Source organism: Onychomys torridus, unplaced genomic scaffold (assembly GCF_903995425.1).
Source record: "Onychomys torridus unplaced genomic scaffold, mOncTor1.1, whole genome shotgun sequence".
Lineage (NCBI taxonomy): Eukaryota > Metazoa > Chordata > Mammalia > Rodentia > Cricetidae > Onychomys > Onychomys torridus.
In genome coordinates this window covers 48,879-72,747 of record NW_023411572.1, presented here as the reverse complement: position 1 = coordinate 72,747, position 23,869 = coordinate 48,879, and the positions used below count along the sequence as shown (strand labels likewise).

At 38.3% G+C, this 23,869-nt stretch overlaps 1 pseudogene; it reads right to left on the bottom strand.

The window, feature by feature from the left end:
• Positions 1-9,359: 9,359 nt before the first annotated feature.
• Positions 9,360-13,621, bottom strand: LOC118575227 (annotated as a pseudogene).
• Between the last annotated feature and the right edge of the window lie 10,248 nt (positions 13,622-23,869).

The following is a 23,869-nucleotide window of genomic DNA, read 5'->3' as shown; positions in this document are numbered from 1 at the left end:
CTTCCAGATGCCAAAATCACAGGTGTGTACCACTCACCTGTCAGATTTTCACCTTTCTCTACTAGGTGATTTCATCATTCTTCATTAACCTTTCCATTAAATTTATCTCTGCTTTCACATTGTTTAATGTCCAAGGCCTTTTTTCTTATTTTTTGAATGTTTCTTTTTTATATAAAATGCCAGTCAGCATTCACTCAATAAAACAGCAACCGCCTTATTGATTTAAATCAAGGAGGTATTGATGGAGGCGACATATAACATCAGGAAGGCAGAAGGTGACAAAGGGGAGGTCAGGAAGCTGCTGTCCCAAAGCGACCATCACTGTGGCTCTGTAGGAATCGTGGCCCCCTCCACCATTGCACTGACCTACCTGTGTGGCTACTGCTGAGCTATCTGTTCACACTGAGTAAAGCACCACTCTTGGCTGTATCCCTCTATCTTATACACAGCAATTAATTATTGGAGATTATGTTTTTTCTCTTTTTTTAAAAAAAACATTACAGCAAAAACCAGGTGTTCATATGTGCATGGGTTAATGTCAGGGTCTTCATTTCGATTCCATTGCACTGTATGTTAGTTTTTATGCCAGTACCAAGCTCTTCTTTTATTTATTTTTTATTTTTTAAGATTTATTTATTTATTATGTACACAGTGTTCTTCCTGCATGTGTCCCTACAGGCCAGAAGAGAGCACCAGATCTCATTACAAATGGTTGTGAGCCACCATGTGGTTGCTGGGAATTGAACTCAGGGCCTCTGGAAGAGAGGTGGGTATTCTTAACCACTGAGCCATCTCTCCAGCCCCGAAGCTGTTTTTATTACTATAGCCTTATAGAAGAGCTTGAGGTCAGGGATCATGATGCCTCCAGAGGTTGCTTTATCATACAGGATTCTTTTAGCTATCCTGGGTCTTTTGTTTTTCCATATGAAGTTGAGTATTATTCTTTCCCAGTCTGTGAAGAATTGTGTTGGGATTTTGATGGGGATTGCATTGAATCTGTAAATTGCTTTTGGTAAGACTGTCGTTTTTACTATGTTAATCCTACCTATCCATGAGCATGGGATATCCTTCCATTTTCTGATATCTTCTTCAATTTCTTTCTTTAGAGTTTTAAAGTTCTTATCAAAAAGGTCCTTCACTTGTTTAGTTAGTGTTATCCCAAGGTGTTTTATATTATGTATATATAGGAGGGCTACTGATTTTTTTGAGTTGATCTTGTATCCTGCCACTTTACTGGAGGAATTTATCAGCTGTAGGAGTTCCCGGGTAGAATTTTTGGGGTCACTTATATATACTATCATATCATCTACAAATAGTGAAAGTTTGACTTCTTTATTTCCAATTTGTATCCCCTTGATCTCCTTTTGTTGTCTTATTGCTCTAGCTAGAACTTCAAGTACTATGTTGAATAAGAATGGGGAGAGTGGACAGCCTTGCCTTGTTTCTAATTTTAGTGGAAATCACTTTGAGTTTCTCTCCATCTAATTTGATGTTGGCTGTCGGCTTGCTGTAAATTGCCTTCAAAGACCTCAACATAAATCCAGTTACACTGAACTTGATAGAATAGAAAGGAGGGCCAGGCAGTGGTGGTGCATACCTTTAATCCCAGTACTCGGGAGGCAAAGCCAGGCAGATCTCCATGAGTTTGAGGCCATCCTGGTCTACAGAGTGAGATCCAGGAAAGGAACAAAAGCTACACAGAGAAATCATGTCTGGAAAAACAAACAAAGAAAGAAAAAAACAAAACAACAACAAAAAAAAAACAACAACAACAACAAAAGAGAAAGTAGGAAGTAGTCTGGAATGAAATGGCACAGGAGACCAATTCCTAAACATAATACCAGTAGTACAGACATTGAGAACAACAATTAATAAATGGGACCACCTGAAACTGAGAAGCTTTTGTAGAGCAAAGGACATGTTCAATAAGATAAAAAGACAGCCTACAGAATGGGAAAAGATCTTCACCAACCCCAAATCTGAGGGCTGATTTCCAAAATATATAATGAACACAAAAAGCTAGACTTCAAAATACTGAACAACCCAACTGAAAAATGGGCTACAGGGCTTAACAAAGAATTCTCAACAGAAGAATCTCAAATAGCTGAAAGACATTTAAGGAAGTGCTCAAGATCCTTAGTCATCAGGGAAATGCAAATCAAAATGACTCTGAGATACCATCTTACACCTTTTAGAATGGCTAAGTTCAAAAACACTGAAGACAGCTTATGTTGGAGAGGATGTGGAGCAAGGGGAACACTCCTCTACTGTTGGTGGGAATGCAAACTTGTACAGCCACTGTGGAAATCAGTGTGGCAGTTTCTCAGAAAATTGGGAATAAGTATTCTTCAAGACCCAGCTATACCACTGTTGAGCATATACCCAAGAAATGCTCAATCTCACTACAAGGACACATGCTCAACTATGTTCATATCAGCATTGTCTGTAATAGCCAAAACCTGGAAACAACCTAGATGCCCCTAAACTGAAGAATGGATAAGAAAAATGTGGCACATGTACACAATGGAGTACTACTCTGCAGTAAAAAAACAATGATATCATGAAATTAGTAGGGAAATGGATGGAACTACAAATTATCATCCTGAGTGAGGTAAGCCAGACTCAGAAGGACAAACATAGTATGTACTCACTCATAATTGGATACTAGATGTAGGGCAAGGGATGGCCAGACTTCAGCCCAAGGCTCCAGAGAGACTAGCTGACAGGGAGGGACCCTGGGAAGGACACAGGGATTGCCCAGAGAAGAAGCAGTTGATGGGATCTGTATGAGTGAGTGGGCTGGGGGTATGGAATGGGGGGTGAGAACATAGGAAAGTGGGAGGGTTGAGCTAGAGTGGGGATAGAGTGGAAGATCAGGGAAGGAGATATAATGATAGATGAAGACATCACAGGAGTGGGAAGCTCTCAGGAATCTATAGGAATAACCTTACCTTGCACTCCTGGCAGTGATTGAGGGGTTGCCTGGAATGGTTTACACTGGTGAACGGTCTAGTGAAGAACCTGTCATCATAGAGTCTTTATCCAGTGACTGATGGAGGCACATGCAGTGATCCACAGCCAGGCACCAGGCTAAGCTCTGGGAATCCAGTCAGTGGGAGAGAGGAGGGAATCTGTGGATAGGGGACATCAAGATCATGATGGGAAGATGTGCAGAGATACTGGCCACACTGTTGGAGACTCATGAACAATGGGCTACTGGCTGTGGAGCCCCCATGGGACTGGACTAGGCCTTCTGGATATGGGAGACAGTTGGTTAGCCTGAACTGTTTGGGGAACACCCAGGCAGTGGATCAGGATCCATACCTGGTGCATGGGCAGGCTTTTGGGAGCCCAGTGCCTGTGGTATGGCACCTTGCTCAACCTTGGTGTGGCAGTGAGGGATTTGGACCTGCCTCAGCTGGGCTCTGCTGACACCCAATGGGAGAACTTGATTTGGAGGATGTGGTGATGGGGGTTGGTTTGGGAGGGAGGGATGGGGGGTAGGAGGAGGGAGGAGGTGGGGTCTGTGGGTGGCATGTAGGGTGAGTAGAAAATTTCTTAATAAAAATTTTTTTAAAAAAATAAATTCAGCTACAGGCCCTTTCAGTGGACTGAAGCTGAGGACAAGGGTTTCAATGAGACAAATAAAAGGCCCTCTTCTTGGCACATGCACTGAGATTGCCAGATATCACCAAAAGCCTTAGTTAATGGGGACCTTACTCAAATTCTAGGACCTTGGAGTAGACCAGTGGTGGCCTACCTGTCAAAGAGACACAACTCCATAGCAACAGGGTGGCCTCTATGCCTAAGGATCATTGCAGCCACTACACTGTTGGTGAATTATGCCAACAAGTTCACCATTGAGGGGGTGCTCACTTTAAATCTTTGACCATCAGCACAATTTCAAACAAATAGCTGAAAAATGCCTGGCCTTCCAGCTCAGCAATACAGAAAATCAACCTAAAAATCCTGGAACCAGACTCAGAGGCACCAAACCTGGTTCCCACTCGCAGATTGACTTCACTGTTGTAAAAACTGGAAAATGTGGCAACAACTATATTTTGGTATTTATACATACATTCTCTGATGTTTAAAGGCCTTTCCCACAAGACATGAAACTGCTCTGATAGTTGCCCAAAAGCTACTTGAGGACATCATTTTAAAGTATGGTATCTCTACCCTCTTAAGTTAGACCATGGACAAGTTTTCATCTCCTAGGCAATACAGTCCCTGGTAAAGGCATTGGGGGCAAATTGGGAATTACATTGTTCTTACAGTATTGTCCATATGTAAGGAAACTGTAGATTACATTAAGCTAGGTAGGTGGAAATCCAATATATTTCCAGCACAAGCAAGAAGAAAATGATGTGCACTACCTCTGCTCTTTTTAATCTAGTCCCAAACTCTAAGATAGAAAAAAAATGACAAAAGGAAAAATAAAAGTGATACGAATAAGAAATACACAAGTCAAAGAACCTATTCTTGAGTGATACGATTATATCAATTTGAGATCTAAGAATGTTTACCAGAAAACACTTAGATCTGGAAAAAACTTCAATCAAATTGACAGGGTTCCAAACCTTCAAACAAACATAAATAGTTTTCTCTACACCAATGTTGAACAAATTGAGAAAAAAATCAGAGACATCAGTTAGTTAACAAATGTCTAAAGAAAATATCTCAGAATAAATCTAAACCAGTGTGCTTTCTTGTGAAAATGTCCCATATAATGTTCAGACATGAATACTTTGAAGTTGGTGTATTTTTTTTGGGGGGGGGGTAAGATCAGCAAGTATGAACTTGCTGGAGGAAATACCTCACTGGGGTGGAAATTAAGGTTTTGCAGGGCTAGTACTGTTTTGAGTGCTCTCCTTCTGCTTCCTGTTTGTGGGTTGAAGTGTGAGATCTCAGGTGTTACCCCCATGTGATGCATGCCCTGCCTCCAGTGCCATGCTTCCTGTAATGGTTATGATAGGCTCTTAGTATTCTGGAACCTTAAGTTCCAAACAAAGCATTGCTTCAATAAGTTGCTTTGTGCTACCAGCCTGAGAACAAGTTGTCATATGGCTCTAAATTCTTAAAAATTGGGTTATTGGGTTAATGAATAATAATGATCACTCTGTTCATTAATGATGTCAAAACTTGAGGGAAAATGATTGGAAATGATAACTCTGTTCTATCACAGATTATTAATGATGATTAGAAGATGAGCAAAAGGAAGTGAAGCATATGTCCAAAAAGAAAAATGACATGATCTATGTTTTTGAACATCATGGATGTATCTCTGTTTACTAAATTTTGTATAAATAAAGAAGTACTCTGGCTTCTAGTTAGTAAATCTACAAGACTCTCCCTGCCAAGGAATAAGTTGCTTTCTTTATGGTATTTTATCACAGCAATAGAAAAGTAATGAATACACTCAGGATGCAAAGTTCTTGTTACTGAAAACATCAGCACATTAAAGACAGACTCTTATACAGATGTTAGGTGATGGAAAATGTTCTATTTGCTATAGACTAGGAAAATACATATTATAAAAATGCCCATCCTACCAAATGGAATGTAATACTCAGTACAATACCAATCAAGAAATTAGTGTTATCCACAGAAATAAAATTAATAATCTTGAAATTATTATGGAATGGTTGGATGCTCACTCTTAAATGCAACAAAACAGAATTGCCACTAATGCTCAGGCATCATTGCAGAAGAGGGAGTGGATAGAATGTAGAAGCTGGACAAGAGAAAGTGTAGGGCTGGAAAACGCAGACATGTTAGCATGATAGAACAAGTGTACTCATGATCTTAAAGCAACTGAAGTTCCTCCAAAGATCCTGCACAAGACTAACCCAAAAATGAGGCATCATGGACTGAGTAGGATACTCATGAGACACCACAAGTCCATAATGAAATTATGAATACTCAATGATTCTGGGTTGTAGGAAGTCACTGTCTTCAGTTGTGTCCCTAGTGTGGTGCCACCTAGGTTTCCATTGGTAGTCCAAAACCCACATTCCCACAGAACATAATAACCATGGTTAAATTGAATGGGTCACTAATAAAGAGACATGAAAGCTATAAAAGTGATCTGTAGGGAATTGGGGTTACTAAATGTGAGAGGGAGATCAAGGAGGGCAAAGGGTTTCAATAAGCAGAATATAATTTACACATTTGAAATTTCTGAAGAACAAATTCAATAAATTCATGCAAAATCACAAACAATTCCAGATAATCAAAGCAATCATGGGAAAAAATAGTACCTTATTACAAGTTATACTTCAGATAGAGTAATGAAAACAGCATAGCACTGACACAAAACAAACATGGGGATTAACTGAATAGAAAACCAAGACATAAGTTCACACAACTGCAGGCACTGTAGTTTTGACAAAACATTGGAAACACGCATTGGAAGAAAGATGGTATCTTTAGTACATGGTAATTTGGAAACTAGATTGCAATGTGTATAAGAATGAATTTATATCCCAATCCTTCATCACACACACACACACACACACACACACACACACACACACACACACATTCACACCAATTGTAAATTTATCAGCACCCTCAACAGAAGACACAATACACTGAAAGTGTTCAGGAAAATACAGGAAGTACACTTTGAGAGGTAATCACAGATAAGGACTTTCTTAATGCTACTCATCTCACTTAGAAAATAATGTAAACACTCAACAAGTGGGATCACATGAAATGAAAACATTTCTATCCACCAAAGGAAATCATTAATCATGAGAAGGTTCAGACAATAAAATGGAAGGAAGCTTGGCCAGTTATATGCTTCCAAACAATGTGTATCTAGTATTTACAAAGAATTAATAATAATAAAATATTCAATTATAAGAAAGAAATGGAGCATAACCTATGCTATGGACCTAAAAAATATACCATAAAAGAAAGATAATGCCTCATACAAATTTTGAAAGTGTTTATCAACATTAGCTATTAAGAAAATAAAATTAAAAAATAAAAACTACTCAGGAGTTCATCTTATTTACATCAGAATGGCCACTGATATTAAAAAAATATGCCAGAGTTATAACATACAGAAAACCTGTCTCAAAAACATCAACAAAAAATAAAAATAATTAAATTAAATAAAATGTTTGAAGTGTGAGTTGATAGTGTTTGAAAAGAACAAATAATTTAAATATAAAGGGATGAGAAAGGAGTAGATTCATATAATGGACATTATTATTGAAAGAGAATATAGGCTAATATTTTTCTTGTTCTAAATTTCTCATGGGTTTGGGGGTTTTGTGGTCAAAAATTGAGTGAAATATAAGCATTATTGAAAGTGTAACATTTAATATGAAGTTTCCCAGCTTCTCTTTTGGATACCAATTCTATCTGTATATAAATTCATAAAGATGTATAGACTTTGAGTCACAATAATTTTGGTGAACCTTGTTTTTATTTATTTACAATTTGTTTTATAATAATATTTAGTGTTTTTTTTTTAACTTTCAGAAAAATTGTGAAAAGATAAAAATGTCGATAGGAGTGGAAACTGCACAGCCATTATTTAAATCAATGTGGGATGCATTCAAAAAGCTGAAAACAGAAAATCCATATGACCCAGCTATCTAATCATAGGTATATACTCAATATAGGTAGATGTATACTACTATAGGACTTAGATACCTACAATTGCACAGGTGCTTGAACATTAGTGCATATTGCATTTCTATTGACAATAGCTAGAGAACAGGTTTAGCCTAGATGCACATCAATTGGAAATAGATGAGACTGTGATATGTACACACAATAAAATTTCATTGAGCTCTAAAGATGAACTTAAGAAATTCTCAGTAAAATAATTGGAACTGGAAAATATACTTAATGAGGTAACACAAGCACAAATATACAAATATTTGGATCCTAGACAAATTCTTAGCATGTTGAACTTGATGTGCACATAAGGGAGAGGAAAGTAGAAAGGAGCCATTAGAAGAGTAGCAAGAAAAAAGAGACCTTAAGGAAAGAAAGTACCAGGACACAGATGGTATCAATATAAAGGAAGGGAATGTGAGACTGATAGTGCTTGTGCAATGATGGGGTGGGTAAAATAGTGATAGAATTAACCAAAACCAAGAATATACGAAAATGCCATGGGAAACTCATTAGTTTGTAAGCTCATTTAAAAATATATTAAAGAGTTTAAATCAAGGCAGCTTTCACAATCAGATACTATTGCTCCCAGAAGTTATTGGTTATAAAATGAAAGCTGTATTGTTATTATTGGGATACCTCCCTAGGAGTTGTCACCTAAAATGTGCCAGAGGATCCAAATAATCTAGGCAATTGTTGCTGTTGTCAGTTGCCCACAAGAACAAGTTGGTAGGACCCTATTTCTTTCTTTTTTTTTTTTCCTTTTCAAGAAACAATTTCTCTGTGTAATTTTGGTTCTTGTCCTAGATCTCACTGTGTAGACAACACTGGCCTTGAACTCAGAGAGATCTACCTGGCTCTAACTCCTGAGTGTTGGGATTAAAGCTCTGTACCACCACTGCCCGGATAAGACTCTTATTTCCAAAGATAATCTCATAGTCTTGTCACACAACATAAGAAAAGAAAATTGAGAATGAACTAGAATATGCTTTTCTCCTGAATAGCTCTCATTGTAACTGAAGGTTTTATGTAAGCTTCTAATGGGAGATTCTCCTCCACTATGGACACTAATATCTATATTTCAACCATCCATATAACATAAACCTGCTAGTGCAATATTGGCAATTGTGGTATCAGAGTAACCAATCATTTTCTGATTGAGAAGAGTTCACATCTGATGCAGTCAACATGGTCAAATATCCATGCCATGGAGAGAATAGTTCCTGGTGTTGTACTATTACTGTTTTTTTGCTAAGCACAAGCTGTGACATCTTCATTAGTACTGGAAAGACTAGCTATTCCAAATATTGCCAAGATGGTATGTCATGGGTAAAGCTGTAGCTGTGTCATTAGGCAGTGGCTTGTGAGAACTAGAAGACTTCACAATTAGGTTTGTAATAGTAATGATCCTTGGATCAATAGATTGGTAGAGTGTAGAGGAATAAGATGGAGCTAAGAGGAAATTACAGAATATACTAAAGTCTAGAGATATAACCAAGTTAGGTTACATAAATGACATTAGGGTGCAGCCCATCACTAAATAAACAGAATATAAAAATAAGTGCTTAGAGTCCAGGAAATCATGAGGGAGAGGAGTGAGGAGCAGACCTTCAAGGCAACCCTGTCTGTATAGAGAAGTCAAGGCCAGCTGAAGCTATATCACACCTTGTCATCATAAATGTAACTGAACCTGCCTCAACACCTGTATTTAACAGGACACTCACCATTTCCTTTGAGGAAGCATTCAAAGTAAGTTCCTAGTGACTCTGGATTATCAATAAGATTTATGTTGTGATGGAAAAAATAACCAGACACAACAACATCTCTGGGATTTCTGATGATATAGATCACCTTAAATGGAAGAAATATATAAATGAAGGTCAGTATAGTCACACACCAGTTTTATCGAGCATATTTTTACATGAATTGTCAATCAAATATCAGTGAAGTTTCCTGCTACGCCCACAGCTGTGACACCTGTGTAGCTGTAGCAAGTATGCCGCTGCGCTGGGGCCCAGCAGCTGAAGGGTTGAGGTTGGAGCTTCCCGGAGCGTGGCCTCAGGCAGTTCCCCCACAATCAGCAATCGTCATGCAGCCTGAGGATCCCAGGAAGCCCTGGAGAACAAAATGGCCTTGACGACAGTCCTTGTTGGCACTAATCACGATCTTTCTCTGTATGTCTTATCTGTGTCTTCTCCAGTTAACAGCACAACCAGTACAGGTCGGCACCAACATGACTGACCCAGGCCACCTGTACCCGGAGCACCTCCATTTATCAGACCAGTGTATAAGGAAGCTCAAAAGACTTCCTCAAATACATCTCTGGGGTCGTTCCTGTTTAGAGTAGAGCAGCGCGAGCTCTTGTCAGAAACAGCCAGAGAGCCCAAAAATGAAAGTAAAAATAAAAATGTTACGAGGGAATAAACATAGCGTGCCAGACCCTTCTAGAGAGAAAGAGTTAGAGAAAATTCCCTAGCACACACTTCCCGGGGGGTATACACAGTACTTTTTAGGAGGGAGCTGGTGGACAGCCCCTAGGTGGACCCCCGAAGGTGGAAGTTACCTAGAGCCGCTCCCATATACAGGAAGTTATGATAAAGTTGGGAACAGATGGGTAAATTATGAAGAACGGCTTGGAAAGCAAATGGGTATATGATAGTAAAATACAACCCAGACTGGCAAGAGTTTGGCTCCCCACAGATGTGGTCACTGGCGCGAGACAGATTTCACAAAATTCTGAGATCATGCCCTCAGACAATAGCCACGGTGAACTCCCGCTGCGGAAGTGATACACAAAAATAGATATGGATGTCTCTTGTTATTGTTTCTTGCTGATTCTGAATAATTGTAAAAAATAATGGCCTGATGTAACCCCCTGCCAAGTTCCTTGATTGTAAAAGTATATAAGCATTGCCTATACAGAAGTAAAATTGCAGCAGCACATCAACACATGTGTCTGTCTGTCATTCTCCTCGCCGATTCCTGACTTCTCCTTGAGCCTTCTCCCTGGTTCTCCCGCAATGGTGGTCTCCCTCTGGGTGGTCTGCGGCAGTTTCCAAAAATATTCATTTTTTTATTTGAACAAATTATGAACAGAAATACAAAATATCTATATTCATCAGAAACTTTTATAATTTTATTTGGTTTACAAAATGTAACAGGAAAATGACTGAGGTCACTAAATCTGTAAAAATAGTATCAGCAACAAGAAAAAGACAAGATTGATTCAATACTTGCAAAGATCAGTATCTTACAGTGTGAAAGAATATCCATCCACTGTGAAAGAATGTCTTATAAACACCGAATAATGAATAATATGCTAAATCTCGCTGAAAATAACAAACTAATTGGTTTTTGTCATTGTAACAATGAAAGAAAACTCTCAATAGAATCATGATACAGAGTTTAATGCTAATGTTTCATGGCAAAATGGTAAACACACAGACCCATGAACACCTAAAAAATGCTGAGACAGAAAGAAATAGACTTCCATAGGAAAAAAATAGCAACTAGTTATGCAATACCAATTTCTTAGCCCTGAAAACATGCACACCAGTAACATTGTACATACCGAGCAGATTGTACCAAAGTACTTAGGAATATGAAGATACATATACAGATGTAAAAACAAATAATGACAAAACACAAATTAGAAAGAGAGAAAAGAGGGGTATAATTGTAACCATGAACAGAGGAAGAGAAAGGGGGAATAATGTATGTAATTATAACATAATCTCAAAACAGGAGAAAAAATTAAAAATTAATAAAATGAAATTAAAATTTTATCCCAATACTCCTTGTGACATTATTATATAATTCGTCTTTTAGGCCTTAAATTCTCTGGAACCAATTTCTCCATATCTGGATAAGAAACACAAGTAAGTTTATCATCACAAATTCATTGAGATAGTTTCAAGAGAGATTATTTTCTATGTTTGTCTTTGTAGTTTAAGCATAAATACTTACAGGTTCTAAGGTGGAGGGACTTCCAAAATTTTTTCTTATTAACAATGAGCTGTGATAGGTCAGAACCTGGATATCTCTCATTCCTTTAGGGGATACTCTGCCCATGATGTTGGTGATTTTTGAGGCTAGAATCCCAATGAATAGCTAGATACAGCAAGCAAAACACAGTGGATACAGATAGGCCATGATGGTTGAACAATCCCCCAGATTACAGCATTAGTGCCTTTTCAGGCTGCTTCCCCAATGAGCAACTGTGATTGGGTGATTCACACATTATGTATGTCTTGTATGTAGAATTAAAATTAGCTAATTGACATTGATGACAATGAAACAGTAATATCCATTGTAAACTAGAGTTTGAACTCTAATTCGTTATATGCAAAGTCCCTGACACTCTTGTGTGATATTACACTTTTTCTTATATATCTACCCAGGTTTACATAGAGGTGGTTGATATCTTTGTACTCTAATATAGTCTGAGGAGGGGACAGATTAGCATCACCTAGTGCATGAGAATTTCAACTTCCCTTCACAAATCTATACAAGAGCATTTCAGGGAGAGCTCCATGGTTCAACACAGTAGAATAAGTTTAATGAGCATTTGTCCAAAGGTTTCTCATCCTCTGGACTCTGACCTTGGCCTTGGATCTGAAGAAAGACTTGGGGAAAAGATGGAAGGGAAGGTGGGAAGACATGAGGCGTGGTCCTTCCTTGTTGATTGCGTTTCTATCCAGGGTGAGCAGTCCCAGATGAGCACAGATTGGATCCATTTGGGATTCCCCTTGGTCTGAATCAAGCAGACAGTCTCAATCAGCCAGTTAGTTCCTGAATAGGAAGGAAAGGTTATTCTCACTCATTTCAAGAGCACTTGTGAAAAGCCTTAGATAGAACATACAATACAATTTACATTTCAGCTGTTTCTAAGCACAAAAGCATCTGGTATTTGCAATACCCACATGGTATAAGTAGAAAATATATTTTTCCAGCACATTCAAATTGCTTCAACTAAAAAAAAAATGAGAATCTTTACTCAGTAAACTCCACCTGCCTATTGAAAATCTCCTCCAGTCCTGAACCATCTGCATTCCACATTCTGTTTCAGTGAATTCAATTATCCCAGATATTTGTCAGGGAAGCAGTCATGTATTCTGTCCTTGAGATTGGCCTCTTTCATTTAATACAATATTATTAAGATGCATCCATGCTGCATTGTATGTATGAGTGCTGCTTCTCTTTAGCATAAATAAAATACCTTGTGCCCATTTACCATACACACGAATATTTGTAATTATATGCTCATTTTTCAGTGGGTGTTTCTGTAGCCTTGTTCTCTGGGATATTATAGGAATCTTTGTTCTACAATCCACTGCCCTTGGAGTTTTCCATGTTATTGCCCTTTGATGTTAGCAGCCTAATACTCACCAATGTTTACTGCTTCTGCTACCCACACAATGACCTCCTCCCCCAAATGACCATGATGCTTTTCTTGGTTCCTTGAATTTTGAGACTCTTTCCTCTACCTGGAGAAGATCCATGGTAATTCTTCTACCTGACAATGTCCTCTCCTTCACATAATCTTACATTCATGCATTTTGGCTTGATGCTATTTCATCTATTTATACTCATCATTATCTCTCTTCCACTCTCTTCCACACAGAGACAAACCAATGCCAGAATCTGCTTATGGAAACACTGTCACTGCCCAGACTACATCAAGTAAGTTAGAGATCTTCCTCTGAGTTGAAATGCTCTCAGATACAGCTCTCCATGCCCACAAATCATTGAATACATGAGATATATAAAGCATTCCATTCAGCACATAAATGAATGATGATTAAAGCCCAAACTTTCCACAGACAGTTCAGGATCATTCTCAATGATGTTCCTTACCTGATTTAGGAAAACTCAGTATGACTGTGTCTTCAGCTCTGATCACAAACTTATGAATTTTTTCAATAATTTCTTTTTTATACACTATAGTAGGGAAAGGTATTCCTTCAAACCAAAAGTAGGCTGACATCCCACAAAGAGATATTTGTTGGTGCTATGAGAATTCCAGCATCGGCCACCTGTTCAGCTTAAAGCAAATGCTGAGAGGTAAAATTTATAGTGCAAACAAAAATCAGGAGCATCACAAAGTTTGTACTGAAATGATCTGCGGATAGGAAGAAATATAGATTTTAGAAAACAGTCAAAGTTTGCTCTATTAAGCAACTGTGAACTTATTCATAGATCATTCTGGAGAATTGTGAGCCTGATGTCATGACCCCAAACCAGAAACTTAATAACAATTACTTGGACATTGAATTAGAGCTTAATTGTAAATAATTTCTAATATATTTTAGCATTCAGAATGGATTTAAATGGGCAAAAAATTTACAAAAACATAAAAAAATGTTGTCCCGAAAAAATTTTTCCTGTACAATTATTTTTTTAAAGAAGGGATTGTTTTTGATAAACTCATAGTGCCTTCACTGTACTGTATAATCCTCACCCTAGATTTTCCCTTCCATTGCCTTCCTCCCTTTCCCATAATCATGATCCCTTAATTTTCACTGCTATGTTACATGTTCACACACTTATAAAACCAACAGAGTCCATTTATTCTGTTGGTGTGTGAATTTATCCTTAGTTGAGCATTTGGTATAGAACAACCAATATGAGATTTTTCCTGCTGAGGCAGCTGATTCTACCTTTCTCTTCCAGCAGTTATTGACATGATGTACTTTTTCATCTAGGATAAGATGTTGTCAAATTTCCCTATCATTATTTGTGTAACCACTTGTGCCATTATGATGTTTCATTTGAGTAAATATACTGTTGATAGTTCATAGGTGTATCTCTGTCATTTTTATAGGAGCTAGCCTATCAACAGATACCCTAAGGCTCTCTGGGCATTCCATCCCCTTTTCTTGTTTTTTCCAAGCCTTAGGTAGAAGAGATTCATTGTAAATAAGTTTTGAAACTCTGGTTCAGTCCTGGTTTTTGGCACCAAAATGTAAATAAGTTTTGCAACTCTGTAGGTTTGATCCAGGGATGTGGCCTGTAAATTGGAATTGTACACCTCTGGGAGAAAGGTCTTCGAACTATTTGGATAGTCAGATGACACACTGAGTTGCTAGGACACCTCTGACAGCTGGGGCTGCAATGAGAATTCTCAGTCCTTGATGGTGAGGTAGCTGCGATAACTCTAACTGCTAGGACAGTTCAGTCCTTGGGGTATCCCAGATAACTTGAGCTGCTTAGGACAACTCAGCTCTGAAGGGGAAGGTATCCCAGATACCTTGAGCTGATAGGACAGCTCTGATGCCTGTATCTGTAATGAGACAGCTCAGCTCTGGAAGGGAAGTTATTTTGACTGCTCAGGAGAGTCAGGCCTTGAGTTGCTAGGACAGCTCAGCATGGAAGGGTGAATGAATATCTGCACACCCAAAACCAATTGAGTTAGAAATTTATTTGGAAGGGAGGAGTCCAGGAGAGTAACTGCCTCTAACAGGATAGAGGGAGTAGAGTCAACCAAAGATTGGTTACATTATCTATCTATCTATCTATCTATCTATCTATCTATCTATCATCTATCTATCTATCATCTATCTATCTATCTATCTATCTATCATCGATCTATCATCTATCTATATATCTATATATCTATCATCTATCTATCTATTTGCTCAGTGATTGGTTAGTTTTATGAGTAAGGTGCAGTGATGGCTCTGATCTCAGAGCCAAACTGTGTTTCTTTTACTGGCCTTTCTTGGCTTTTTGACTCTAATTCTAAGGCTAGGGCATATTTCTTTGACTGACTCTGATTCTAGGGACCAAGAATGCTTTTTTTGGCACCGTTTTCAGAGTCAGGGAATGTTTCCTTGGTTCAGGGTATGTGGATAAATGGTTTCTCTCTCTCTCCTCTCTCTCTCTCTCTCTCTCTCTCTCTCTCTCTCTCTCTCTCTCTCTCTCTCTCTCTTTATTGTTTTTCAAGACAGGGTTTCTTCAGTGTAGCTTTGGGCCTTTCCTGGAACTCACTTGGTAGCCCAGGCTGGCATGGAACTCACAGAGATCTGCCTGGCTCTGCCTCCCAAGTGCTGGGATTAAAGGCATATACCACCACTGCCTGGCAATAGTTCTTTTCTCTAACTGATGTCCCAGATCCAGATCATGACTCTTTCCCTGGTTCTTCGCTCCAGGGTCAGGGTGCTTAATTTCCTGCTCTGTGATTGATATAGTTCACTGGTGAGGTGGCCAGTAGCAGAGATGGCTCTGATCTCAGAGCCAAACTATGCATCTTTCACTGGATATTCTTAGCTTTTTTATTTTAATTCTAAATCAAGGGCATATTTCTTTCAATGGCTCTCACTACAGGGAACAAGAGTGTTTTTTTGGTACTGGTTTCAGAATCAGGGCATGTTTCTTAGGTTCTGGGTTTGGGCATAGTGTTTCTTTCTCTTGATTCAGTGCCAGACACAAACTGTTTCTTTCTCTGGTTCTGGGCTCCAGGATCAGGATGGGTTCCTTTAGCCAGACCCTTTTCCCTACATTTATTGCAAATGTATCAACTGGGTTTGGGTACTTTACAGTGAATTATTTGTGGAACTTTGTGATAGTCCCCATATATTGCAGAAAGAAGCTTTTTCAATGAGGGGTGAGAACTGTACTTACCTACATGTATGAAGATTGGCATTGAGAAAACAGGGAGAAATTATGCTGGCTATCTAAACTGGCAGCAGTAGGTTCACCCCTTGAATCTATGCTCAACTGATGGTGTATGTTTACAGTTCCAGACATGCATTATCTCTTGTTGAGTGTGCTTTAAGTCCAATTAGCCCCTGAAACCTCCAAGATGAAAGTTCCACTATTGCTCCATTGTGAATGTCTTGCTAGTCCAGTTACTGTTGTGGCTCCCAGACATCATATCTGGACATGTCTAATGAGTGGTCCTTTCCCTTGGCAGCTTTTCACTTTTGAAGGGCACTTTTCACGAAAGAGGTTCCAGGTCAGGTTCAGTTCAATTCCCCCAATTTCTGTGTCCAAAGTGCATTGAGCCTTTAGCAAAAGAGTTGAATCTTTAAATTCTGTGAGACAATCAAGGGCTACATTAGCTGGTACTGTTTTGGAAGTTCCATGGATTACCCTGATCATCAACTTGAGAGGAGGTTCCTCATGCATGGTATTGGCGGTTTTTATGTATATATTCCCCCATGTCAATTGGGGGAATATAATCACTAATTTTTTTATTTTTTATTTTTATTTATTTATTTTTTGGTTTTTCAAGACAGAGTTTCTCTATGTAGCTTTGTGCCTTTCCTGGAAATCACTCTGTAGCCCAGGCTGGTCTCAAACTCACAGAGATCCTCCAGGCTCTGCCTCCTGAGTGCTGGGATTAAAGATGTGCGTAACATCTCTTTGAGCTGAGGATCAAACACAGGCCTTGTACTTGCTAGGCAAATGCTCTACCACTGAGCTAAATCCCCAACCCAACATTTTTAAAATACTTGGTAAACATGCATATTACATGTGATTTATATAAATATGAATTGATAAGAATCACTGTCTTTTCAAACATCCTTGGTAGTTTTATCACTCCTTCCAATCTGTCACTCAGTATCGCACTCTGTGACCTTTTATCAATAAAAGCCCCATGAGTTTATTTCCTTTCTCCCTTTGTAATACCTGCATGCTATTCTAGTATTGAGAGATGCTTTACCAATTGGTTCCATTTTGCTTTCTTGGTTCTGCAGTTGCTTGAGCTTATAAACTTGCATCTACAGGTTCAAAGCCAGAAAGCACAAATAAGAGAGAACATTTAATATTTGTATTTCTGTGTCTGTGTTACCCCATTCAGTATAATACTTTCGAGTTCAACACATTTACCTGAAAATTTCATGAATTCATTTTTCTCCATACATGAATAGAGATTTCAATTGTATACATGTATCATGTTTTCATTAGTAATTTATTGCTTGAAGAACTTCTAGGTTGCTTTTCTTTCTTATCTATTATAAACAGAGAGTAATAAACATGGCCAAGGAAGTATTTGTGAATTAGGATATTACGGACTTTAAACAGATACCAAGGAGTAGTGGATTTGGGCCATGTGATAGATTTTCCACACAGATTTTCAGAATGTATGCATGGATTTTCAGATTTTCCTATCCCACTAAAAGTGCATGAGTGTTCCACTTTCCCCACACCTTCTCCAAGATTTATTACCACAAGTATTTGTTATTGATGATTTGGGGGATGATATCGATTCTGACTGAATAAGATGATATCTCAAAGGAGTTTCAATTATCATTTTCTAAAGTTTAAAGATCTTGACTAATTTAAAAGATATTTCTTAGCCATAGACATTTTAATTTCTTCATTTGAGAACTTTCTGGTCAGAGATGTCTCCCAGTTTTTGATATAGCCAAGTTTTATAATACATCATTTCTTTAATGTGACAGGTCTGTATTTTTAATATTTTTTATATACTTATTTAAGTTTTTTCATGTAATATATTTTTATCACAATTTTAACCATTCTGCAATGTCTTCCAGATCATACTCAGTCAACTTTATCCCTCTCTCAGTAAAAACAAAAACACAAATAAAAATAAAAACAAACAAAACAATGAAACCAAACAAAAATAAAATGATAGACTCCACCAGATGTCTGATTTTTGTTGGTCATATGCACCTAAGTATGAGGACTGTCATCAAATTTGGCTAATACATCCAGTGTTTAAGGAATTATGTTTGTGTAACTGATTTAAAATGTAATGGCTAATTAAGAAATACAGATTTATAATGTCTTTTATGACAGTCAAACTTACAGTCATGTTAAGTTTCCTAGGTATACTTAGATAAAATTCAATTAGTTAGTTAAACTTCAACACTTCAAAGACCTTCAGAATATGACATTTAAAATGTTTTAAAAACTTAGACTTTCTGGACAATGAGACACATCTGCTCAGAGAGGAGAATGGGCATTGAAGACACTCCATATGGAGTTTATCTTCTTCTTGGTAAAAATAGCCATTTGGGCAAGAAACTGTTCTTGCATGTACAGCTTATAAAATATTGTATAAAATGAACATGCAGGACCCATAGTAAGGTGGCCAGTGAACTTTGCAAGGTGAGATGATCCTTCAGGTTCCTGATTTGCAGAAGTATCTTCCAGACATTCTACAGCACACAGAGAGAAGTGAATGATACACTCTATTCCTGTAGGCTAAAGAAAGGACCCCCCAATGTTGCAGAAAAACTTTGAGTAACTGTCCAGGCGTGTGCTTGTCTCTGTCATTGTCGATTTTGGGAAGTTTTTTTTTTTTTTTACAATGTTCTTCCTATTTACTTAAGTAATACTGCAACTTTCTGCACTCTATGATGTAGTTGCAGACTAGACAGTTATAATTTTCGTTAGTTATGATAAAAGATAAATTAGATATAAAACTTTAGATTTACAAATATATGATACATAAAATATTTTCTTTAAATTTGCCAAATATAAATATACCATATATTGCAACTGTAATTTTTGCTTGATATCAGTTTTATTATATAATTTTACTATATGAAAGTTAAAACTTTCCTTTTAAATTAAACAGAAAAAGCAAAATGCTATTGGATAATGCTTTTGTGCATTGGTTTAGTAAAACACTGATTGGCCAGTAGCCAAGTAGGAAGTATAGGCAGGATAAGCAGACAAGGAGAATTCTGGAAAGAGAAAGTTTGAGTCAGGAGATGCCAGCCCACTATCCAGAGAATAGCATGTAATGATGGCACACAGGTAAAGCCACAGAAAATATGGTAACATATAGATTAACAGAAATGGGCTGAGTTTAAGTGTAAATGCTAGTCAGTAGTAAGCCTAAGCTTGAACAGTTTTAATAAATGTAAGCCTCTTTGTGTTTATTTGGGTTTGAGTGGCTATGTACCAGGCAGGACACAGTAAACTTTCAGCTACACCTCTGTGAAATAATTTTTCAACAATCTAGTGCTTTATTCGTGGTGCAGACATTCATGAGGACAACAGCTGTTTGAAAAAGATCCAGCATAGATGAACTGTAAGTGGTGATTACAGTAGAGTGCCATTTGCCTTGCCATTTCTCTCTCAAAATAGAATGCTGATCTCCAATACTGCAGAAGACTATGTCTTGTTTTATAAACCCCAGACTTTGAATGAAATGATAATTTGGAGATAGTTGTGAAAGAATAAAAAAAATTTAATTCTCTCTGGATTTTATTTTGGACACAATGTAAATTTTATATATATATATATGATTTATTCATGGTACTATGTATTTTAAATACATATATTTTAAGTTACTCTAATTTATTTATTTTATGATGGTACCATTATGGTATGTGTGTTAGGAAGTCAGAGGACAAGTTTTGGGGGTTTTCTCTTTCTAAACCATGTTGGTAAAAAAATGAGGTAGTTGGGTTTGGTGGCAACTTGAGCAGTAGCTCACAACTTGGTAGGTAATGTTCTGAGATGAAACCACATGTTTATGTCATGACTTTAAATCACATACAAATACAAGGACAGCACAATATATACAGTATTCTTGTTACATCCAAATATTTTTCAATATTATTCTCATGTGGACACCTCTTTAGGAGAACCTGACATCTTCTACTGGAATACTTTATTAAAAGCTTAAGCCTGTACTACTACTAAGAAGTGACTCTTCCAATCCCCAGTGATAACTGGAAAACGTGAAAGAGAAGTTTGGAGTAGATTTTGTGATAGGATGAAGAGCCAGCCTGTCTTCTACTTCATCTTCACTAACATTCCTAAAGTTCTCAAGCCAATTAACTCTAAACTGTACATATCCTACAGATACAGAAGTTAATATTTCCACATCTTTCAAAAAGCCTTCAATACCCATATGTCCAAAGCTAAGGCTGCTGGGAAAATGTGGCCCAGTACAAATATATTAATTTCCTGACACTTACAGAGACTAGAATTCAGAGATGGGTTTTTAATGTGATTTTTTTCCTTCTTAGAGTGCCAGGAACAGGTCTGTTTCATGCTTCTCTACTCAGCCTGTGGATGGCTGTCTTTTCCTGTGTCTTTACCTCAACCTTCTGTGTTTCTGCCATAAATACCTTTTGTAAGGACACAAATTCCATTGGATTAGGTTCCTTTTTGATACTCTTATTCTTACTTAATTGGCTTAGTAAAAGTTCTCTTTAAGAAGTGGTTTCCTAGCTCAGTTGTACAACACTCATCATGAATTTAGTTCTAGATTTTAGAATTGAGGCTCAGGTATAAGTAACCTGCCTAGATCCCCTCAGTGAGGGGTTGTGCTAGTAGCTATTGATAATAGTAGACTGTAGATCAGTGAGGAGCTGGGAAAAAGTTGAGGCATAACCTACTTTAATTTTATACATGATGCCCTATGTTCCTTTTTTTGATGCCACAAAATCTATAACAACAGCAAATAGCCATAGATTTTCCTTCAAATAATCTCAAATTTTCACTTTTTAGGTATGGAGACTAGGACTTCAACATGAAGCTCCGAAAAAGCAAAACTCAGGACTGTCTTTGTTAGATTGACCCCTTTATAAAAGTATTGATAACGAAAAGACAAAGATGCATACACTTCGTCTGGGACTTGCAGTGGCTTACAGGGAACTTTACCCACTGCTCTTACAACGGACTCTAGTTAAGAGCCCAGGACCCTTGTCATACAGCTCCCAACCTTCTGTTACTACAGTTGAATGGGCCCTTGTGCCCTCTTCTGATACTATTGGTCACTCTATATGTGCAGTAAATGCAGGCTCACACACACACAGATGAATATAAATAATAAATAAATATTTGAAAAAATAATAGGAGCTGGAAAAAGAGTTGAGTGGTTAAGAGCACTGGCTGCTGTTCCAGAAGAAAAGGCTTTAACCTGTAGCCCCCATGTGGAAGTTCACAGTTCCAGGAAATCTGACACATTCTTCTACCTTCTGAAGCAACCTGGCACTCCATGTGGTATACAGACTCACATGCAGGCAAATCAACCATATTAATAAAATAAAATTAATCTTAGATAAATTAATATATAATAACAAACCCTTACAAAAATTAAAAACCACAAATCATAGCTGAGTGGAGATAGATATCTTCTTCTATGTGTAGCTTTCCTGTGGCTTCTCAATATGAAAGCCTTATTGTGAAGATGGTATGAAATTTTGAATAAAGCCCATTAAAGCTGAAGATGTTTTCATAGTACTTCCTGTAAGTGTTACTATCCTCTGAGCTTCTATAAGATCTACAGAACATTTGCAAATGTATAAATTGTGGAAAGAGTGACCTCACCACTTGTCAGCTACTGCATTTTATACTTAGATAATGAAATAACACATTTTTAAAGATTCCATCATATTCTTTTGTGAAAAGACATAGAATTCTTATTCTGTTCAGAGTGTATGTTTGATTTTTATGGACTGGGTGTATGTGCCATGATATATGTGCTAAAGTCAGAGTAGATAATGTGTGATGTGGTTCTTCTCTTTGATCATGAGGCTTCTGAGATACAAAATTTGCAGCAAACATATTTATCGACAGAACCATTTTGAAGGCACAGAACTACCTTAGAATGGGAACTTTCTCCCCAAGTTTATGACTTAAAGACTTCATTATCATTCTACAATATATCAAAAGGTTGGATGACTTTAAGAGTGTTGTGTACTTTACCCATCTTCATTCCCTCTGTCCCAGTACAGTGAGAGAGTAAGGTGTAAGAATAAAATATATGCTTTAGAATCTGTGTGAAGTTGGCCGACAACATGGTTCAGCAGATAAAGGGCCTTGCTGTGAAAGCCAGAAAATGTGGATTCCATTAACAGAACATGAGGAAAGATAAAAAACAAGAGGTATGCCACGAAGTTGGCATTGATCTCCACAAAGAAAAAAAAAGATGGATTATGGCTAGGTGCTAGCCCTCTGGAGCCAAACCAGAAGTAGGCAACTGGGAATTCTCCCACAACTCCATCTTGTAGCAGCATGAACATGGGAAAGATGCTTTCCCCCTCCTGCTCATCAATGCCTGAAACTGGTGGGGGAACTGGCCCTGTGGTCACTAGAGTGGGATAGCTGTGCATGACCCCTACCAACTATAACACTCAGGATAGAAGTCCCTGAAACACAGCAGGCTTGCACAATATATCCAACCCTGTGAGTAGAGGTATTTGTAAGACAGCCCTGAAGTTGTGAGCATGGTAGAAGTATCCTCATTACTCATTTGTCTTGTGGCAGCATGGGCAGAGATAGTTAGTCTCCTCCCTGCCCATCAATGCCAGAGGCAGGGAGGAGGAATGATCCTAAGTCAGAAGACTGGGAGAACTGTTCCTACCCCAACTAGCTGCAACAGGCCCTGCAACTCACCTGGGTAATACAACAGAGCCAAACCTCTTGGTGGATGTATGGGAGAGCCAGTCCTGAAGTTCTAAGTGTGGGGGATCTCTCCCTACTACCTCTTGCCTGTCATGCAGTTGTGTGGGACAGTGAAAGATGCTCCCCCTTCCTCCTTACCACCTGCAACAGACAAGAGTGCTGACCCTCCCCTTACCAGCTGAAGCACTCAAGAATGCAGGCCCAGTGGTTAGATGTGAGGGTGACCGAGGCCCAGTGTTCTCAGCAAGGGAGAACTATCCCCATTACTCACCCAAAAGTTGGCAGCCCAGGTGGAGGAGAGATGACCTCCCCTTCAGCCCCCACCAGTAATGACAAAAAAAGGTGGAGGAGTAGGCCCTGAGGTCATAATAGCAGCAGGAGGGCTGTCCCTGCCCCCCAGCAGCTGAGACACTTTGGGGAGTGTTACCAGTATCTTTGCTGGGCAACACAACGGAGATGGCCAGTATGGTGTACATGTGGGAGAGTAGATCCTGTAGAACGGGCCACAGACATTGCTCATTGCTGCAAGGAGTAAATTTGCCTGCACAATGATAAACAGCACTGCATGTTAGTGGGAACAGAGGAGAACTTGTGGGTGGATCAACAATGTAGTTTCTCAGGCTCAGAAACTTTAGATCCAAGGAGTGGAATGTGGTGGTTTTAAATAAAAAGGTCCTCAAAGGGAATGGCACTATTAGGATTTGTGGCCTTGTTGGACATGCAGTGTCACTGTTGGGGCAGACCTTGACGTCTCTTTTGCTCAAGCTTCCCTGCTGTTAGCTGTGAGATGTAGCAGTAACAGTTCCAGGACCACATCTGCCTGAATGTCAATATGTCAGTCAGTGATAAAAGATTAATCCCCTGAAACTATAAGCAAGCCACCCCAATTAAATGT